The sequence below is a fragment of the Ornithorhynchus anatinus genome, chromosome X1 (genome assembly GCF_004115215.2).
Source record: "Ornithorhynchus anatinus isolate Pmale09 chromosome X1, mOrnAna1.pri.v4, whole genome shotgun sequence".
Taxonomy (NCBI): Eukaryota; Metazoa; Chordata; class Mammalia; order Monotremata; family Ornithorhynchidae; genus Ornithorhynchus; species Ornithorhynchus anatinus.
The window spans coordinates 42,292,047-42,312,832 of NC_041749.1; the positions used below are offsets into that span (position 1 = coordinate 42,292,047).

At 47.4% G+C, this 20,786-nt stretch overlaps 1 long non-coding RNA gene across 1 annotated transcript in view; it reads left to right on the top strand.

Moving 5' to 3' along the window:
- Positions 1–20,786, top strand: part of LOC114806471 — a 198,782-nt gene that overhangs the window by 26,544 nt on the left and 151,452 nt on the right. The window contains exon 3 of the long non-coding RNA XR_003754514.2: positions 4,849–4,944. This is a non-coding gene — a long non-coding RNA (uncharacterized LOC114806471). The remainder of the gene's footprint in view (positions 1–4,848; positions 4,945–20,786) is intronic.

A 20,786-nucleotide genomic window follows, 5' to 3' on the forward strand; every position in this document is an offset into this window, starting at 1 on the left:
TCAGGACTTAATAATAATGTTGGTATTTGTTAAACGCTTACTATGTGCAGAGCACTGTTCTAAGTGCTAGGGTAGATACAGAATAAGCAGGTTGTCCCACATGAGGCTCACAGTTAATCCCCATTTTCCAGATGAGGTAACTGAGGTACAGAGAAGTTAAGTGACTTGCCCACGGTCACACAACTGACAAGTGGCAGAACTGGGATTCGAACCCATGACCTCTGACTCCCAAGCCCGGGCTCTTTCCACTGAGCGACGCTGCTTGACTTCTGTTTTGAAAGAGTCAAGATAACCTTTCAAGTTTTTTCCTCTCTAATTTGTGTGGTTTTCAATTTACATGTGCACTTAGGAACAATTTTCTGGCCTACTTCTCTAACAGACTATTTCTGACTCTGAGCTTGTGAATAGAAAAGGCTTAAAAGGGGGTTCTGTAATCAAGTAGAGAAAGAGCCTTTCATTCATTCATTCAATAGTATTTATTGAGCGCTTACTATGTGCAGAGCACTGTACTAAGCGCTTGGGATGAACAAGTCGGCAACAGATAGAGACAGTCCCTGCCGTTTGACGGGCTTACAGTCTAATCGGGGGAGACGGACAGACAAGAACAATGGCACTAAACAGCGTCAAGGGGAAGAACATCTCGTAAAAACAATGGCAACTAAATAGAATCAAGGCGATGTACAATTCATTAACAAAATAAATAGGGTAACGAAAATATATACAGTTGAGCGGACGAGTACAGTGCTGTGGGGATGGGAAGGGAGAGGTGGAGGAGCAGAGGGAAAAGGGGAAAATGAGGCTTTAGCTGCGGAGAGGTAAAGGGGGGGATGGCAGAGGGAGTAGAGGGGGAAGAGGAGCTCAGTCTGGGAACGCCTCTTGGAGGAGGTGATTTTTAAGTAAGGTTTTGAAGAGGGAAAGAGAATCAGTTTGGTGGAGGTGAGGAGGGAGGGCGTTCCAGGACCGCGGGAGGATGTGACCCAGGGGTCGACGGCGGGATAGGCGAGACCGAGGGACGGCGAGGAGGTGGGCGGCAGAGGAGCGGAGTGTGCGGGGTGGGCGGTAGAAAGAGAGAAGGGAGGAGAGGTAGGAAGGGGCAAGGTGATGGAGAGCCTTGAAGCCTAGAGTGAGGAGTTTTTGTTTGGAGCGGAGGTCGATAGGCAACCACTGGAGTTGTTTAAGAAGGGGAGTGACATGCCCAGATCGTTTCTGCAGGAAGATGAGCCGGGCAGCGGAGTGAAGAATAGACCGGAGCGGGGCGAGAGAGGAGGAAGGGAGGTCAGAGAGAAGGCTGACACAGTAGTCTAGCCGGGATATAACGAGAGCCCGTAATAGTAAGGTAGCCGTTTGGGTGGAGAGGAAAGGGCGGATCTTGGCGATATTGTAGAGGTGAAACCGGCAGGTCTTGGTAACGGATAGGATGTGTGGGGTGAACGAGAGGGACGAGTCAAGGATGACACCGAGATTGCGGGCCTGCGGGACGGGAAGGATGGTCGTGCCATCCACGGTGATGGAGAAGTCTGGGAGCGGACCGGGCTTGGGAGGGAAGGTGAGGAGCTCAGTCTTGCTCATGTTGAGTTTTAGGTGGCGGGCCGACATCCAGGTGGAGACGTCCCGGAGGCAGGAGGAGATGCGAGCCTGAAGGGAGGGGGAGAGGACAGGGACGGAGATGTAGATCTGCGTGTCATCTGCGTAGAGATGGTAGTCAAAGCCGTGAGAGCGGATGAGTTCACCGAGGGAGTGAGTGTAAATGGAGAACAGAAGAGGGCCAAGAACTGACCCTTGAGGAACTCCAACAGTTAAAGGATGGGAGGGGGAGGAGGCTCCAGCGTAGGAGACCGAGAATGATCGGCCAGAGAGGTAAGAGGAGAACCAGGAGAGGACAGAGTCCATGAAGCCAAGGTGAGATAAGGTATGGAGGAGGAGGGGATGGTCGACGGTGTCAAAGGCAGCAGAGAGGTCAAGGAGGATCAGAATGGAGTAGGAGCCATTGGATTTGGCAAGAAGGAGGTCATGGGTGACCTTAGAGAGAGCAGTCTCGGTAGAGTGGAGGGGACGGAAGCCAGATTGAGGGGGTCCAGGAGAGAATGGGAGTTAAGGAATTCTAGGCATCGATTGTAGACGACTCGTTCTAAGATTTTGGAAAGGAAGGGTAGTAGGGAGATAGGACGATAACTGGAGGGGGAAGTGGGGTCAAGAGTGGGTTTTTTTAGGATGGGGAGACGTGGGCATGTTTGAAGGCAGAGGGGAAGGAGCCCTTGGAGATTGAGTGGTTAAAAATAGAAGTTAAGGAAGGGAGGAGGGCAGGGGCGATGGTTTTAAGAAGGTGAGAGGGAATGGGGTCCGAGGCGCAGGTGGAGGGGGTGGCACTTGCGAGGAGGGAGGAGATCTCCTCTGAGGATACTGCAGGGAAGGATGGGAAAGTAGGGGAGGGGGTTGTTGGGGGGGAGGGGAGAGGCGGAGGGGTGACTTTGGGGAGCTCAGACCTGATCGTGTTGATTTTCGTGAGGAAATAGGTGGCCAGATCATTAGGGGTGAGAGATGGGGGAGGGGGAGGAACAGGGGGCCTAAGGAGAGAGTTAAAGGTCCGGAACAATCGGCGGGGGTGACGGGCATGGGTGTCGATGAGGGAGGAGAAGAAGCTTTGCCTGGCGGAGGAGAGGGCAGAGTTAAGGCAGGAAAGGATAAATTTGAAGTGTGTGAGGTCGGCTCGGTGCTTGGACTTTCGCCAGCAGCGCTCAGCAGCTCGAGCATAGGAGCGTAGGAGGCGGACGGAGGAGGCGATCCGGGGCTGTGGGTTAGTGGAGCGAGAGCGGCGGAGGGAAAGGGGGGCGAGAGAGTCGAGATGAATAGAGAGGGTGGAGTTGAGAGCGGAGACCCGCTCTTCGAGAGTGGGAAGAGAGGACAGGGCGGCAAGGTGAGGCAAGAGGCTATTGGAAAGACGGATGGGATCGAGAGAGCGGAGGTCTCTGTGGAGCAGTAGCGAAGATTTGCAGGGGGAGGGAGTGTGAGAGATGAGGCAGGTGAGAAGGTTATGGTCAGAGAGAGGGATTTCAGAGTTGGTGAGTGAGGAGATAGTGCAGCGGTAGGAGATGACGAGATCGAGGGTGTGACCGAGTCGGTGAGTGGGCGCGGTGTGGAGGAGGAGGTCGGCAGAGTCGAGGAGGGATAGCAGGCGGGCGGCAGAGGAGTCGTCGGGTACATCCGTATGGATGTTGAAGTCTCCAAGGATCAGAGTGGGCAGAGAGAAGGAGAGGAGGAAGGTGAGAAAGGGGTCAAGGTGGTTGAAGAAGTCGGAGGTGGGACCGGGAGGGCGGTAGATGACGGCGACAAGTAACTGGAGTGGGTGGTAGAGGCGAATGATATGGGCTTCGAAGGAGGGGAAGGGGGTGGGGGGGGAGGAGGGATAGTGCGGAAGCGGCATCGGGGCGAGAGGAGGAAGCCGACGCCTCCTCCCTTACCGGTGAGTCTGGGGGAGTGGGAGAAGGAGAGGCCTCCGCTGGAGAGAGCGGCGGCGGAGACCGTGTCTTCGGGAGAGAGCCATGTTTCCGAAAGGGCGAGGAGGAGGAGAGAGCGGGAGAGGAAAAGGTCATGGATGAAAGGTAGCTTGCCTGTAATAGAGCGGGGGTTCCAGAGGCCACACTTGAAAGTAGCTGTGGGTGCAAGGGGAGGAGGGGGGGAAGGGCGGGGGGAGGGGAGGGTTTGGATGGGAAGGAGGTGGCGGGGCCCTGGACGAGGAGAGGGGGATGAGGGGTGGCGGTGGGACAAGAGGACTGGGATGGGGCATGGGTGGGGAAGAGAGAAGGGGGGAGGGGGTGAAGAGGGAGTTTGGTGGGGCGAAGAGTAGGGGGAGGGGGAAGAGGGGTAGCGCTGGTAAAGTGGGGTTCTAGGGCGGGAGAGAGGAGGGGGGGAGGAGGCAGAGGAGAGAGCGGGAAAGAGCTGAGCGAGAGAGGGGAAGGGGAAGGGGAGGATAGGAAGGGGCGGGAGGGGGGAGGGGGGGAGGAGGGACATGGCGAGGCCAGAGAGGTGGGTGGCAGCACTGACAACAATAAACAGTAATAAACGAAATCGGTAATATAGCAACATGATACAATATGATACAATCCAGTGGTGCTAATATAGCAACATGATACAGTATGATACAATATAGTCGTGTTAATAAAAGGGGTGATGACCAGGGGCGGGGGTAGACTCGATTAAGGGGTGACCTGATCAAATTCAAAATCTGACGACAATAAACAATAAAAAGCGAGATCGCAAATATAGCAACATGCTACAGTAAGGCACACTACAATAGTGTTAATAAGCAGGCGATGACCAGGGTCGGGGAACGAGCCGACCCTACCCGATCAGACTCAAAGTCAAGCGGCCAGCGGCCGAGAGAGTCCCAGAGCTCATGACCAAATAACCCTGTGGCGGCGGGGGGGCCCTGAGGTTGTCCGGGGTGGGTGGCGGCCGTAGGTGGCGGCTAAGGTAAGGTAACATGGTGAGAACAAGGACGTCGTCGCCCGGGGCGGGGGCGGGAGAGATGAATCACCTCAAGAGGGAAGAGGGAGTGAGGCCTTCCCAAAATGGCCGCCTCAGGCAGAGTGGGGGCTTCCTAAAATGGCCGCCTCGGGCGGAGTGGGGGAGCGGTTGGGGAGCACAATGTCCCCGGGCCCGAGCAGGGGGACACAATGTCCCCCGAGGACACAATGTCCTTGGGGCCGAGAAGGGGAGCACAACCTTAGCGCATACTACAGTGCTTAGCAATAGTAAGCACTTAAATACAATTATTATTATGGTCAATAATATTATTATTGTTATAATTATGGTAAGATGGTATAGTCATTTGCTCTTTTGGTTCTTTAGCAGCTGTTCCTCTAAATGACTGCAGAAATGGGAAGTTTCTAGAGGACAAGGGTGCAGCTTCCTCTTGAAGAATGCTTGGCCAAGACACTTCTCCAGGTGAGTGCTGCTTCAGAAATTTTTTATGATGATGTGGAAGATGATGTTGACTCTGTTCAGTTTTTGGGTGTAATGGAGCCTGAGAAGACAAAACTCGAAAGGGACCACTGTAGGGAAGAAACAGAGCAAAAATCAGGATGGGACAGGGCTGGTTCTCCTACTACAACCCAGTCTACGCACTTCACTCCTTTAATGCTAACCTTCTCGCTGTACCTTGATCTCGTCTTTCTTGCCTCTGACCTCTCACCCACGTCCTGCCTCTGGCCTGGAGCGCTCTCTCATATCCGTCAGACAATTACTCTCCTCCCCTTCAAAGCCTTATTGAAGGCACATCTCCTTCAAGAGACCTTCCCTGACTAATCCCTCTTTTCGTTTTCTTCCCTTCCCTTCTGCGTCACCCTGACTTGCTCACTTTATTCATCCCCTCTCCCAGCTCCAAGCACTTATGGATATATCTGTAATTTATTTATACTGATGTTGGTCTCATCTTCTAGAATGTAAACTCACTGTGGGCAGAGAATGTCTGCTGTATTGTTATAATGAACTCTCCCAAACACTTAGTACAACAAAGTGATCCCTCAAGGGGTTCACCATCTATTTCTATGGGTGGCTGACTGTGAGCTCATGGACAGGGAATGTCACTGTTTATTGTTGTACTTTCTCAAGCACTTAGTACAGTGCTTTGCACACAGTAAGCCCTCAAATATGATTGAGTGAATGAAAGAAGGACCTATCCTGGGAGATTGAATTAGATCAGGAAGAGGAGGGATTTCAGAAGGGATTTGAAGCAGGTGGAGAGCTGTGGCCTGATGGATTAGAAAGAGGAGGGAGCTCCAGAGCTGGGAAGAAGGAACAAACAAGGGGCATTAGCAAAGGGAGATGGATTGGTATATTTAGTGTTACACAAGTGAAATCCTTCAAAATGGTCCAATAAAAGTGTTGTTTTTAGTGGCTACAGCTCGATCTTCTCATAGTTTTAAATTACTAGGTCACCTGATCATCCAAGCATGGGGTGGGGCTGGTGGAAGAAGGAGCTGGGACTTTTCATGAAGCTCCAGAGGAGGAAGAGGCCTAGATTGCCCATGGACTTGTGGACCGGGGAGGACCTGGACCCACAGAGAGCAGACTGTACACCAGGGATGTGCTCTTGTGCAGTTTTCTCTTGTTATTGTTTTAGTATTTAAGTGCTTACTATATGCCAAGCACTGTTCTAAGCACTGAGGGGGGGAATACAAGGTGATCAAGTTGTCCCACGTGGGGCTCATAGTCTTAATCCCCATTTTACAGATCAGGTAACTGTCTCCAGCCCCGAGGTGGGAGGATGCGTCAAAAAAATGAAGAAGTCAACCCTTGGGGTCAGCAGTAGTTCTGTGGCAGGGGCAACCTGTGCCTCTATTGTGGCTGCATGACTGTGATAATATCATAAGACTGGCAGGAGGAGGTGGTGCCATCTTGGGATGTAATTCAACCCATCCTAGGAACTGGAAAAACTGACTTGCCCAGACAAATTTGCCATCCAACCACGCACCTCTTATGTGGATTGCACTGCCATCTTGGACCCAGGCAAACAAGGAACAGTGAGAATGTCTATTTGGGAGCAATGGAGAGTGCAGACTGGGGAGTAGTAGTGGTAGTGAATGGTTCAAATGTTGCCCCTTTTCTTAGGAGTTTCCTTCTGCTTCTGATTTCTGGTGTGGGACAGAAAAAGGCCACCACAATGTGGTATTTGCTGGAGGGGGCCGGGAGGACAGTGATAAGACTGAGATCAGTCAAAGGTAGCCTTCCATTTATTTTCATACTCCACTTCAAGAAAAGCCCAAGAATATTCTAAATGGGAAGGCACCAGAGCATCGGCCTGAGAATCAGAAGGACCTGGGTTCTAATTCCGGCTCTGCCACTTTTCTAATTGAGTGATCTTAAGTCACTACATTTCTCTGTGCCTCAGTTACCTCATCTATAAAATGGGGATTAAGACTGTGAGCCCCTCATGGGAGAGGATTGTGTCCGATCCCATTTGCTTGTACTACCCCAGTGCTTAGTATGGTGTCTTGCACATATTGCTTAACCAATAGCAGAATTATTGTTATTATTATTCCAGCAAAGCATGACCAGAAATAGTCTTTGACTTGGCAACCCTTTTCTTCAAAACTGTGATGAAGGCGAATGGGCCCTTCCAGCCCTGAACCCTTGTTTATATTTAACAAGACCAAAAGGGGCTCATCCAGGAGTCAACCTGCTTGAAGGGTCTTGTCTTATGTTGTTGAGTTATCTCCAACTCATAGGGATGCCATGGACACATCTCTCCCAGAAAGCCCCACCTCCACCCACAATCATTCTGGTCGTGTATCCATAGAGTTTTCTTGGTTAAATATACAGAAATGATTTGCCATTGCCTCCTTCCACACAGTGAACTCAAATCTCTGCCCTTGACTCTCTCCCCTGCCGCTGCTGCTCAGCACAGGTGAGTTTTAACTTGTAGCAAATTGCCTTCCACTTTCTAGCCACTGCTTGCCTCTCCCTATTGTTGAGACTGGTAGAGTACTGGAAACTCTTCAGGTGTGACCCTGAGAGGGGGTTTGAAAGGTAGTGTAAGACTCATATGAAAAGAAGTCTCCCATGCTGCCCTGGCTACCGGTCACTGCAGCCCTTTTAAAACCCCATAAACTCAAATGTACCATGCTATTCTTCCTCTGTAGCAAACCACACTCCTGGGGACTGACCATGGAATCATGCCATCAGGCCACACTCTGGCAAGACCAAAGGGCAGGTGAAATTGCAGTGGTCCCAAAGGGTAGGGAAGCACTTGATTTTTCTAGGTTGTAAAGTTCACCCAGTGAAATATAGCACGTTTCCCTGTCAATGTGTTTTATGTCCCTGGAAGATTTAATGGAACAAATCATATGCAGAGCCATGCGGCAGGAGCTCTTCTCCAAGTCAGTGTGAAATAGCCATGGTGGGGTGGAATCTATTCATCAATCAATCAGTGGTATTTATTGGCAATTACTTGGGTGCAGAGCACTATACTAAACGCTTGGGCGAGTACAATACGACAGAGTTGGTAGGCAGGTCCCCTGCCACAGAGAGCGCAAAGCTGAGTGCGGGGAGACAGGCAGTAAAATTGACTTATAGATATGAACATAAGTGCCGTGGGGCTTAAGGTAGAGTGAATATCAAGTGCTTTAAAGGGGACAGATCCAAGTGCATAGACAAGGGAGAGGGAGTAAGGGACATGAGGGCTTAGGGAAGACCTCTTCAATCAGTGGTATTTATTGAGTGTTTACTATGTACAGAGCATAATACAATAGAAATAATGGACATGTGCCCTCCCCATAAGGAGCTTGTAATCTAGAGGGGGAGATAGAAATAAGTGATTTAGAATATATAATTTAAAGATATGCATATAAGTGCCATGGGGGTGAATATCAAATATTCAAATATCACAGATCCAAGAGCATAGATGACACAGAAGGGAGAGTGATCCAGGGAAAAGAGGGCTTAATCGGGGTAGGCCTCTTGGAGGAGGTATGGTTTTTAGTAAGGCTTTGAAGGTGGAGAGAGTGGTGGTCTATCCGATAAGAAGAGGGAAGGAGTTCCGGGCCAGAGGGAGGGTGTGGGCAAGGGGTTGGTGGTAAGAGAGACAAAATTTCTATCATGCAGATTTCCGCATGTTGAAGCCAGAGCCCCATCCACTGCTTTTTCTTTTTCTTCTTCACTCCTATCTTTCGGTTTTTATGATTGCCCAGTGAGCAAACTGTTATCAAGCAGAGGGACAACTGTTAAATGGCGAGAAGGCTGGAAAGTCCTTCTCCTGGGAAAATGGAAAAATCTGACCCAATGGAAGGATTTGGATTAGAATGACTCAATGACTCAATTGCCCCATAGCTAGTCCAGGCTGAGCAGTGGTTTCTAGGGGAAATGAACTTATGGGAGACTATTGTGTAGTTTCAGCAATTACTCATCCCCAACTCCCCATGTAGCAGGGGCAGTATGGTAGCAGTTTGGATGGAGAAGATTCTAGAGATGTCTAGACTCTAAGTTCCTGGTGGGCAGGAAATATGTCTACCAACTCTGTTGAATCGTACTCTCCCAAGCCCTTAGTACCATGGTCTGCAGACAGAAAGTACTTAAACCTCACTGATTGAATGAATGGGGTAGAACCAACAGGATTTTGTGACAGGTTGAATGTGTGGGTTTAATGAGACAAGAGGTGAGGATAATAAGGTTATGGGCTTGTGAGACAGGGAGGCTGGCGATGTTGTCTACAGTGATAGGAAAGTCACAGGGATGACAGGGTTTGGGTAGGAAGATGAGTTCTGTTTTGGACATCATTCATATTGAGCACTTCAGTGCAAAGCACTGTACTAAGCACTTGGGAGAGAACAGTATAACAATAAACAGAAACATTCCACGCTCACAACGAGACATGTTGGAAGTGTCGGCAGGACATCCAAGGAGACGTGTCCTGAAGGCAGGAGGAAATATGAGACTGGACAAGTCACTTCTCTTTGCCCCAGTTACCTTATCTGTAAAATGAGGATTAAGATGGTGAGCCCCTTGTGGGTCAGGGACTGTGTCCAAACTGCTTATCTTGTTTCTATCCCAGCATTTAAAACAGTGCCTGGCACTTAATAAGAACTTAACAAATACCATAAAAAAGACTGCAGAGAAGGAGAGAGATTGGGCACCTGGCTCACTGCTTGAGATATCACCTGTGTCTCAGCTCCGAGGATTTTAAGTGCCATCAGTGACCAACCTATGTACACTTCACTGCCCCAGGGAGAGGTGAAGCATACAAAAGGTGGGGAAGACCAGCTGGGGTTATGTCATAATTGATGGGACCTACTAACGAAGTGGATTCCTGTAGGAATCCAAGAAATAGCTGGCTAATTTGAGTAGTGAAGATTGCATAGACTTTAGGGAATTGATGCTTTGGCACAGAACCGTCCTAGTGTCGTAGGCTTTTGACTGTAAACAAGGGTCCTAAGCATAACATTCTTGTGTATTTGCCACAGTGTGCTGCACCCCTGCCTAACTAATTTGTTGCACTCAAGTCTCATTGGCAACATGACTGGCAGGGAAAAGAGAACGTGAGGGGCACCAGTCAAGCCACCATTGCCATAGTCAATTCCTTCACCCAATTTCTTGGCCTTGTGGGTCTTGTGGGGAGTCTGAGGCTCCTCTAGAGTTTCTATCTTTGTCATTATTAAGAGGAATTCCTCGATTATCAATCGGTTGTATTTATTGAGCATTTACAGAATGCAGAGTACTGTACTAAGCACTTGGGAGGGTAAAATACAGTGGGTAGACACAATCCCTGCCCTCAAGGAGCTTACAGCCTAGAGGAGGTTACAATCTAGAGTGAGTAACTCAACCCTGTGGGGGTTTGTGTTGAAGGTAAGGAGCAAAACCCCAGCTTGGCAAGTGTGAATCTTCTATTCATCTTCCCATTACACTTTGCCCAGGTCAGATCTCGACTAATCTATATCATGTTCATTTCCAGGCTACATTGCATTGAGGGTGTTAGATGATAGGTGTCTGTCTCCTGTCTTATGCTGTCGAGTCATCTCCATGGGCATATCTCTCCCAGAATGCCCTACCTCCACCTGCAGTCATTCTGGTAGTAGATCCATAGTTTTCTTGATAAAAATGCAGAAGTGGTTTACATTGCCTTCTTCCATGCAGTCAACTTGAGCCCTCAACTCTCTCCCATATCACTGCTTCCCAGCACGGGTGAGTTTAGAGCAGACCAATCTTACTCCTCTTCATGTGACTTTGGGGCAGATGGTTGAGGCCCGACCTGACCTTTGACTAGGTAAGGGAGGGGACAGGAAGAGGACATGGTTGGCAAGGGAAGTAGTCGTCTCCCAAACACTTAGTACAGTGCTGTGCACACTGTAAATGCTCAATAAATATGATTGAGTTCTGGGTATCAGCATTTGTTAAACACTGAAACTGTGAAGGCAGCATTACCATTTGTAGTACTTGTGCTGCAGCGGTATGGGTTGACACATCCTGGATTTCCCTGAAGGGTCAGACATTTGGGAAGCAGCATGGTCTAGTGGAAAGACCATGGGCCCGGGAGTCAAAGGACCTGGGTTCTAAGCCAAGTTAGACCATGTACCTCCGGTCTAGCCTTGGGCAAGGCACTTCACTTCTCTTTGCTTCAGTTTCCTCATCTAAAAGATGGGAATTTCATACCTTTTCTCTCTCTCTTACTTGGCCTGGGAGACCCCATGTGGGACCTGATTATCTTGTATCTATCCCAGTGCTTAGTACAGTGCTTGGCACAAAGTAAATGCTTAAATACTATTATTATTATTCCTATTATTATTACATTATAAAGTGACCAAACTGAGATCTGTGTATGGTGCTCTTTGATTCTGGATTAGGCATTCCACAATTCCCTATAGGCTGATCCTCTGGGTGGTAATTTCCTGTGCTTTCCCAACCATGAGAGTCAAGGTTAGCCTCCAGCTCTGTCCATCTTACATATAATCTCTCTTGCATCTGTTCTTCTCCACTCTGCACTCTTCATTCATTTATTTAGACTGTGAGGCCCATGAAGGTCAGGGACTGGGTCCAACCACATTAGCTTGTCTCTACCCCAGCACTTAGAAAAGTGCTTGACATGTAGTAAGCACTTAATAAATGCCATCATTATTATTAGTATTATAATTATAGTTTTTCCCAAGCTCACTTTCTTATTCTGCTTTGCTCTCTACTCCCTCTGACTTCTGACCTGTTTCTTTGTACTTCCCTCCACTTTTCTCCCCCCCAGTCCCACTTTGCCCAGGGTGACCAAAGAAAGATTATCTCCTCACCCTGGACTTCAATATCATGTTGGTCTCCAGAACCAAGAGCCTAGGTTTCTGTCCAGGATTTCTCCTGCCAGCACCTCTTATATTTACTGGCTTATTCACTGGATTATATAAGCGTTTACTTTTTATATGGTATTTGTTAAGAACTTACTATGTGCCGGGCACTGTATTAAGTGCTGGGATAGACACAAACTAATCAGGTTGGACACAGTCCATGTCCCACATGGATGTTTTACAAATGAAGTAACTGAGGCACAGTGAAGTGAAGTGGCTTGCCCAAAGTCACACAGCAGATGAGTGACTGAGCTGGGATTAGAACCCAGGTCCTTCTGACACGCTGGCCCATGCTCTTTCCACTAGGCCATACTGCTTACTCAACTATTCATCTTCACAACCTCTCTTTCCTCTTATTTGTAAGTAATTTGGTCACTCTCCCCTGCTAGACAATTAACCTCTTAAGGGCAGGGATCATATGTTCTAACTGTGTGGTACTCTTCCAAGTGTTTGGTACCCTGCTCTGCTCATGGCAGGCTCTCCATAAGTACCAGAAGCGGCGTGGCTTCGAGAAGCGGCGTGGCTCAGTGGAAAGAGCACGGGCTTTGGAGTCAGGGCTCATGAGTTCGAATCCCAGCTCTGCCACTTGTCGGCTGTGTGACTGTGGGCAAGTCACTTAACTTCTCTGTGCCTCAGTTCCCTCATCTGTAAAATGGGGATTAAGACTGTGAGCCCCACGTGGGACAACCTGATTACCCTGTATCTACCCCAGCGCTTAGAACAGTGCTCGGCACATAGTAAGCGCTTAACAAATACCAACATTATTATTATTATTATTAAGTACCATGAATTGCTTCTCTTCAGGGTATTTATTGAACATGGACTATTTGTGAAGTACTGGGACAATCATGGAATTAATTAGATCAGACCTGGTCTTTACCAAGCTGTCTAAGACCGATAACAGTGAGTTGTGAACAACAATAAGGAGCAAACCCTCAAGTATCAGCATGAACAGGCGACTCCAAGCCCATTAATCCAAACACCTAACCACCATCCCACCTTGGTTACTGTTATCAGCCTCCTTGCTGACCTTCCTGCCTCCTGTTTCTCTGCACTCCAGCCTGTACTTCACTCCTCAAAAATATTCAGGCAAAGTTTCCCCACTCTTTAAGAACCTCCAGTGGTTGCCCATCCACTTCTGCATCAAACAAAAACTCCTTACCATCGGCTTACAATCACTCAATCACCTTACCCCCTCCTTCTTCACCTTGCTACTCTCCTACTCCAACACTTAGTACAGTGTGTGGCACATAGTAAGCTCTTAAGAAATACCGTAATTATTATTACAAAGCAGCCCACACACTTACCTCCTCTAAAGCCAACCTACTCACTGTACCTCGATCTCATCTGTCTCACTGCCAGTCTTTCACCCACATCCTGCCTCTGGCCTGAAACGCCCTTCCTCCTCCTCCTCTGACAGAAAATTACTCTCTTCCTCTTCAAAGCCTGGTTGAAGGCTCATCTTCTCCAAGAGGCCTTCCCTGACTAAGCCCTCTTTTCCTTTTCTTCCACTCCTTTCTACATCGCCCTGACTTGCTCCTTTTATTTACCTCCCCTCCCCTCAGCTAGCCCCACAGCACTTATGTCATTTATATTAATGCCTGTCTCCCCCTCTAGACTATAAGCTCGCTATGTGCAGGGAATATCTGTTATCTTGTTATACTCTACTCTCCCAAATGCTTAGTAGTCCAGTGCACACAGTAAGTGCTCAATAAATACAAGTGATTGAAAAGCCAGAAAGGCAGAGTCTACAGTATAGATGAGCCAGATGAGTTTGGAAGCATTTGTTGTGGTACAAAATTTCAAGGGTCTACCAGTATTACCTCTTACAGATTCCACTTAATAATAAGAATAATAGTAGTAGTACGAAGGAACTACTTTCGATATGCCAAGCACTATCATTATCTTGTACCTACCTCAATGTTTACTGGATAAAACTAAGACCCTGCCCCATACCAAACTCACAAGGTAATCAGTGGTATTTATTGATGCTTACAATGTATGGAGCTGTATACTAAGCTCTTGGGAGAGTTCTGCCTAGAGTTTTTAAACGTATTCTCTGCTCACAATGAGCTTACAGTCTGGAAAGGGAGACAGATATTGATATAAATAATTTCTAATATGTAATTAAAGATATGTATATTAGTACTGTGGGGTTCATAGATGAAGCAGAAGGGAGAGCAAGCCAGGAAAAAGAGGACAGGAATCTTATCCCTATTTAATAAATGAGGGAACAGAAGTACTGAGACATCATAAATACTATTGATCGATTACCCATAGTCACAGGGCGGTCCAGTAGCAAAATCAGGGGCATAGAACTTGGGTGACCCTACTATCAACCCCATGTTCTCTCCACTAGGCTCTTCTATCTTTTTCTTGTTCTTTTCCAACCAATTGGCCGATGAGATTGGTCCATCTATAGCATCTTCACCAGCCTTACAGTAATCCACTCTTCTGATGAACTCAAAGGAGACCAGCAGCTCATGAAATCATGGAGGATATCCAGGTGAATCAGTCAGTGATGCTTGGCCCACATGTCTCCTTCCTCTCTTGATGGTGCCGCAGATAAAAGACCTTCCCTAATTAATGTAACTCATCCCTTTCCCTTCCCATTTCTCCTGCCACTGAAAAGTCCGTTAGATTTGAAGAGCATCATCCCTGCTGAGTCGGGAACCTAGAAATCTCAAATCTGTCTCCTACAAGGTCTTCCATTAAGCAGTAAAAAATTGGACCATTTATAATTCATTTTAGGGTCTAAATCTCAAGATGATGTTGAAATGGCTATAACTGTCTGGAAAGTTGCCAGGTGCTAGCCTGTCCTTCCATTGTTCTTCAGATCACACCTATTTTCAGCCTCCAAATGGGAAAAGTCCAGCATAATATAGCTCTGTGGGAACCTGGGGGCCAAATCCCTGAGGCCCAGGGGAGGCAAGCACCCGCCTCAGCAGGACTTCCAGACCAGCTTACTCCAGGGCCCTGGACTCAAGACCCAAGAGTTTCCCATTGAGGATGAAAAGACTCAAAGTGGTGGCTTTCTAAAATGGTGCCAATGCCCACCCCCCTACCCCCGAAATCCTAGTTCTGTTTATTCATTCAATTATATTTATTGAGTACTTAATGTGTGCAAAGCACTGTACTAAGCGCGTGGGAGAGTACAATACAACAATAAACAACCACATTCCACGAGCTTACAGTCTAGAGTTGGGGAGACAGATATCAATACAAATAAATAAAATTACATATACATTCATAAGTGCTATGGGGCTGGGAGAGGGGAATAGCAAAGGGAGCAAGGCAGTGCGATGCAGAAGGGAGTAGGAGAAGAGGAAAAGTGGAGCTTAGTCTGGGAAGGCCTCATGGAGGAGATGTTTCTTCAATAAGATTTTTTCATCATCCCTCACTCAAAATGAGAAGTTGTCACCTAAGCGCTTACTCTGTACCAAGCACAATACTAAGTACCAGGGCAGATGCAAGATAGGATCAGACACAGTCCCTGTTCTACATGGGTTGAGAGTGCTGCCCCTCTGCAGCTGGTGGAGTAGTGGGAATGGCAGACCTACTTTCCCCCACCCCTATGCCAGGGCCTGTCTGTAACCACACTGGGGCTGCTGGGTACTGTCTGCTGGTGGATCTTGTCCTGGTCCGTGCTTGGCCTCTTAACTCTTGAGATGGTGACTCCAATCAATCGGTGATATTTTTTGAGCACTTACTGTAGACAGAGCACTTTACTAAGCGCTTGGGAGAGTACAGTAGGATAGAGTTGGTAGATGTTATCCCTGTCCACCAGGATTTTACAGTCTATAGTCTACTTCTTGCCTTCTACCTGAGGGATGAATTCTGGGGCCTCGGGTCCTGGGAGCTAACTAGGCCCTTTTAATGGAGATGAGCTTTTCTCATGCCCACTTGCCTGCAAGCTACAGTGGGGGTATTATGGTAAGAAAGTAGTTGCACTTTGACTCTTTCCCACCAGCCAGCCCTAACCCTCGTGCATGTATCTATTTTTATGTATCCAACTGCCTACTTATGTTTCTGGTTGTACCTATGTTTGCCCCTTCATTCCCATGGTAAATCTGCTTTCTAATCCTTCTAATCCCAGCTCTGCCATTGGCCTGGTGTGTGACCTTCAGCAAATCATTTGACTTGGTGCCTCAGTTTCCTCATCTGTAAAATGGGGATTAAAATAGCTGTTCTTCCCCTCCCCCCACCCCCAACTTTAGACTATGAACCTTATGGGGGTCAGGGACTGTGTTCAACCAGACCATCTTGTATTTACCCCAGTGCTTAGTACAGTGCTTGACACATAATAAGCCCTTACCAAATACCACAGTCATTATCTTCAGTCAGATTTATTGAGCACTTACTGTGTGCAGAGCACTGTACTAAGCACTTGGGAGGGTACAATATAACAATAAGTAGACACATTCCCGGCTCACAATGAGTTTACAGTCTGGACTGCCATCAGACTTTAAACTCCTCAAGGGATGGATCTTTCATTTCTGTTCCACATTTCCAGTTGCCTACTGGGTAAAGTACTCTGTACCAGTGGGTGCTTAATAAATGCTGCTGCTGCTGTTGACCTCTCTTACATGGGGGTTTCCAAGGGTTCCCCTGCAGGAAGCATCTCTGTAAGGGATCAACTGTGTAAGTCAAAGGAAAAAATGAGGGAGAAATCAAAAGAATAGCATCAACTTCCCATTTTATGGCATCCCCTCCCTCCCTCTTCTTCTTCTCTTTCCTCTCCTCCTTCCTCTCCTATTCCTCCCTCCTCTACTTCTTCTTTCTTCTCTTTGTGCCTTGATCTCCCACTCTTCTTATGCTCCCTGCTGCTACTTCAATCCAGCTACAGTTTGGGGTAGAAATTGTCACCATAAATTGCAGTGCTGAACTAACCAGGCATGATGGTATTGCTTTGTCTTCACTGCCACCCTCCCTGCTTCCTTCCACTGACTGGGGGATTGCAGGGGAGTTGGGGAAGGTCACCTCCTAGGCATTGGCCAACGTTTCATCAGAAAGTAAAAAAAAAAATCTAAGTCTCCTTCTTTGAAAAGTTCTGGCTCCAAAGAAAAGAGAAGAGAAAGGCCTCTGACTGGTGCCCAAGGTGAGCCAGGGAATAACAATTTTGGTATTTTATTAAGCACTTCCTATGTGCCAGCACAAAGCTAAGTTGTAGGGTGGGTATGGATTGATCAGATTATTACAGCCCTTTCCCACATAGGGCTCACAATCTAAGAGGTAAGGAAATCAGATAGCATATCCCTATTTTATAGATGAGGAAACTGAGGCACAGAGAGGTTAAACAACTTTCCCAAGTTCACCCAGCAGAACTGTGGCGGAGCTCAGACTGCCAGTCTCCTGAATCCCAGGCTTGGGCTCTTTCCACTAGATCACCCTGCCTCCCTTACTTTGGCATTAGAGCTGTGTGAACCTTTGCCGGGCTCCTGCCAGTGTCATAGAGTGTTGTGATGATGCTCCTGGGAGAGCCACTGGGGACCCATGATGTTGTGACTGGTCTGGTCCCTTGGTTCCCTTTTGCTGCCCAGTCATTTGCCCAGAATTTCAGCTAGTTGTCTGGTGGTTTTGCAAGAGGCAAGACAAGAAGCCAGCCTGACCACCAAGCAGGGCAGCAGGATTCTGGAAGCATTGTGATCTCCCTTGGCTAGCTCTGCCCAGAATGGATCCAATTTGCCCAGATTTAAAGCTTGCACCCACACCCCCAAGCCAAGATTATCACACCTGGCTTCACCGAACCATCTGAAGCTGAAGTAAGATATGGGATCATTGAGACCATCGGCTGCATTTCAACTCTGTCACATCAGACTGGTCAGTCAATCAATTGGTCAATCAGTAAAGGGCATAGTTGATGATGTGGAGGAGGGCAGGGAGAGGTAATAAGGGTATAGTCTGAGAGAGACCTCTTGGAGATGTGATTTTTAAGAACGTTTTAGAGGTAGGGAAATTGATGGAGCATAAGATATGAAGGGGGAGGGAGCACCAGGCCAGAAGGAGGACGTGAACAAAGGGTCATGGCAAGATCAATGAGATTGAGCGTCAGAGAGTAAGTTAGGGTTAGAAGAGCGGTTACTTGTTTCTGTTGAGAATGACGGCCGAGCTTCGGTCCTGTCCTGCAGACTGTGGGACTGACAAACTGCTTGAAGGAACGGCAGTATAATCAATCAATCATATTTATTGATTGCTCACTATGTGCAGAGTGCTGTACTAAGCATTGGGAGGAAGAGTGTAACTCTATTACAGGGACAGTGACTTATGCAGAGCAACTCGCAGGCTCTGGTTCCTGCCACTCGTGCTTCTGCTGCAGCACTGGGAGGCAACAAGTGAGTCGGTGGAAAGCAGAGCAATATGTTGCCAAAGGTGCGCAAGTATCAATCATTTGTATTTACTGATTTCTTACTGTGTACAGAGCACTGTACTAAGCACTTGAGAGAGTACAGTATAACAATATAATGGACACATACCCCATCCACAACAAGCTTACAGAGTGGTAGGTACAAAATCCACTTAGAGCCAAAACGACTGCTTTGTAGAGACAATGCTGTGTCAGAGAGCCACAGATCTTTGAACTTTTCTCAGAAGTAGCTAGAAGCATTCATTCAATTGTATTTATTGAGCGCTTACTATATGCAGAGCACTGTACTAAGCGCTTGGAATGTACAATTAGGCAATAGAGACAAGCAGCATGGCTTAGGGGATAGAACATGGGCCTGGAAGTCAGAAGGACCTGGATTCTAATCCCAGTTCTGCCACTTGTCTGCTGCGTGACCGTGGGAATGTCACTTCACTTCTCTGCGCCTCAGTTACCTCATCTGTAAAATGGGGATTTAAGACTGTGAGCCCCATGTGGGACATAGACTGTGTCCTACCTGATTACCTTGTATCTGCCCTAGTGTTTAGTACAGTGTCTGGCACATAATAAGTGCTTAATAAATACCATTTTAAAAAAAAGTTGGCAGCAGTGTCCAGGGAGACCCACCACACCCTCTCCAGGGCTTTTTGTGGAACTCTCGGACATCTCAATCAATCAATCAGTTTCCTTCTCCATTTTCCTAGTTCAGAACTTTCAAGGTTGTGAAACCAGGACTAAGGATGGCAAAAAGGACTAAGGAGGCTCCACCCTCCTAACACCCAACACCCTAAAGTTGCTCATCATTTTGGAGTTCACTCAGTTTCAAAAGTTTCCCTGCCTGGTGCATCACCTTCTACCAAATCAATTCTGTCTTGTGTCCCTGGGGACATTGTGTTGTCCCGGCCCCGATAACTGCCCCCTCCCCAAGCGATGAATAGTTACACCTTGTCAGTCTTCCCGTCTGAGGCGAGCCTGGCTGGGGAAGTTCCGTCTCGAGGTCACTGCCCCGGCCAGCTGGCCCATTCTCAGAGAATTCCCCACCATTACTAATGCGATCACAGCCCCATTTGCCTGATTTATCTTTACTACTTTGGCTGGTTAATACCCTTTTCAGTAGTTTAATCATGAACCATAAAAATGTCTCCCTGGGCTTGAATTTGGAAGGTCTAAATCTCAGAGGAACATTTTGATTTTATGAATTTTTTAAAATAACTGGTGAGTCTGAAATCTATCCTGGTGCATATATTTATAGACACACACACACACTTTTCAGAGAAGGCCATTTTTTTTTTTTTAAATTCTCTAATGAAACTGTTGCCAGTGCTAAGAAGGTGACCTTCATCTAGGCTCCCTGCTCTCCTTCCACTGGAAAAGAGATGTGAGTAGGGAAGAGTAAAGTGAAAGCTATGTACTATAGGCAAGGAGGTAAGACTGAACTTAAAAATCCAAGTCAGGGCTAAATTCTAAGTTATGAGGAGGAATTTGTTGATCTTCAAAAAGAATTGAGTGAGTTCCAAAAAATTATGTTTCTTTGAACACAGGAAATACAATGAGAAGCAGTGGAGGCTAATGGAAGAGGCACAGGTGTCTAGACTGTAAACTCATTGTGGGCAGGGAGTGTGTCTATTAATTGTTATATTGTACTTTCCCAGAGCTTAGTACAGTGCTCTGCACACAGCAAGTGCTCAATAAATACTATTGACTGCTGGCCTTGGGGACCGGAGACCTGAGTTCTACTCCTGGCCCCGCCACTTGCCTGCTCCGTGATGTTGGGTAATTTACTTCTCTGTGCTCCTGTTTCACATCTGTACAGTGCTCTGTACACAGGAAGCACTCAAATACATCATTGATTGATTTGTAAAATGGGATTGACTATCGGGTCTCCCTCCCACCTTAAGCTATGAGCCACAAGTGGGACAGGAATGGTATCTGATCTGATTATCTTGTATAGACCCCAGCACTTAGTGCAGTGTGTGACACATAGTGCTTAAAAAAATCACAATTATTATTATTAGCATTCACCCAAAAGTTCTAACCATAGGTGGCGGGTTCCAAAGACCGTGTAACAGCAGTTGCAAATTCTCAGGATCAGTTTCAATGACAGCAAGCGAGGGCTGCTATTATTAAGCACACTTGACTCATCCTCAAGAAGTTTCAAGTTCTAAGAAAGAACTAGTGCAAATGCGAGGCTTTCAACATCATGCCTGACCACAGCTTGGAGAGAGTCCTAAAGCGCTTCTTTGGCAATTTTTACCACCTGATGAATAAGATTACTAAGAGGTTCAGGGGCTATCATGACTCTGAGACTTTAGAATAAAGGAAATCACTCAGGATGTCTGAGAGCACTATCCCTTTATCTTTTGTCTCTTAACAAGGTAGCAGCGTGCCCTAGTAGAAAGGGTATGGACCTGAGAGTCACAGGACCTGTCTTCTAATGCCGGCACTGCCACTTGTCTGCTGGGTGACCTTGAGCAAGTCACTTAATTTCTCTGTGCCTCAAGTTCCCTTTTCTGTAAAATGGAGATTGACTGTAGGCCCTAAGTGTGACAGGGACTGTGTCCCACTCGACCATCTCATATCTACCCCAGGATTTAGTACAGTGCCTGGCA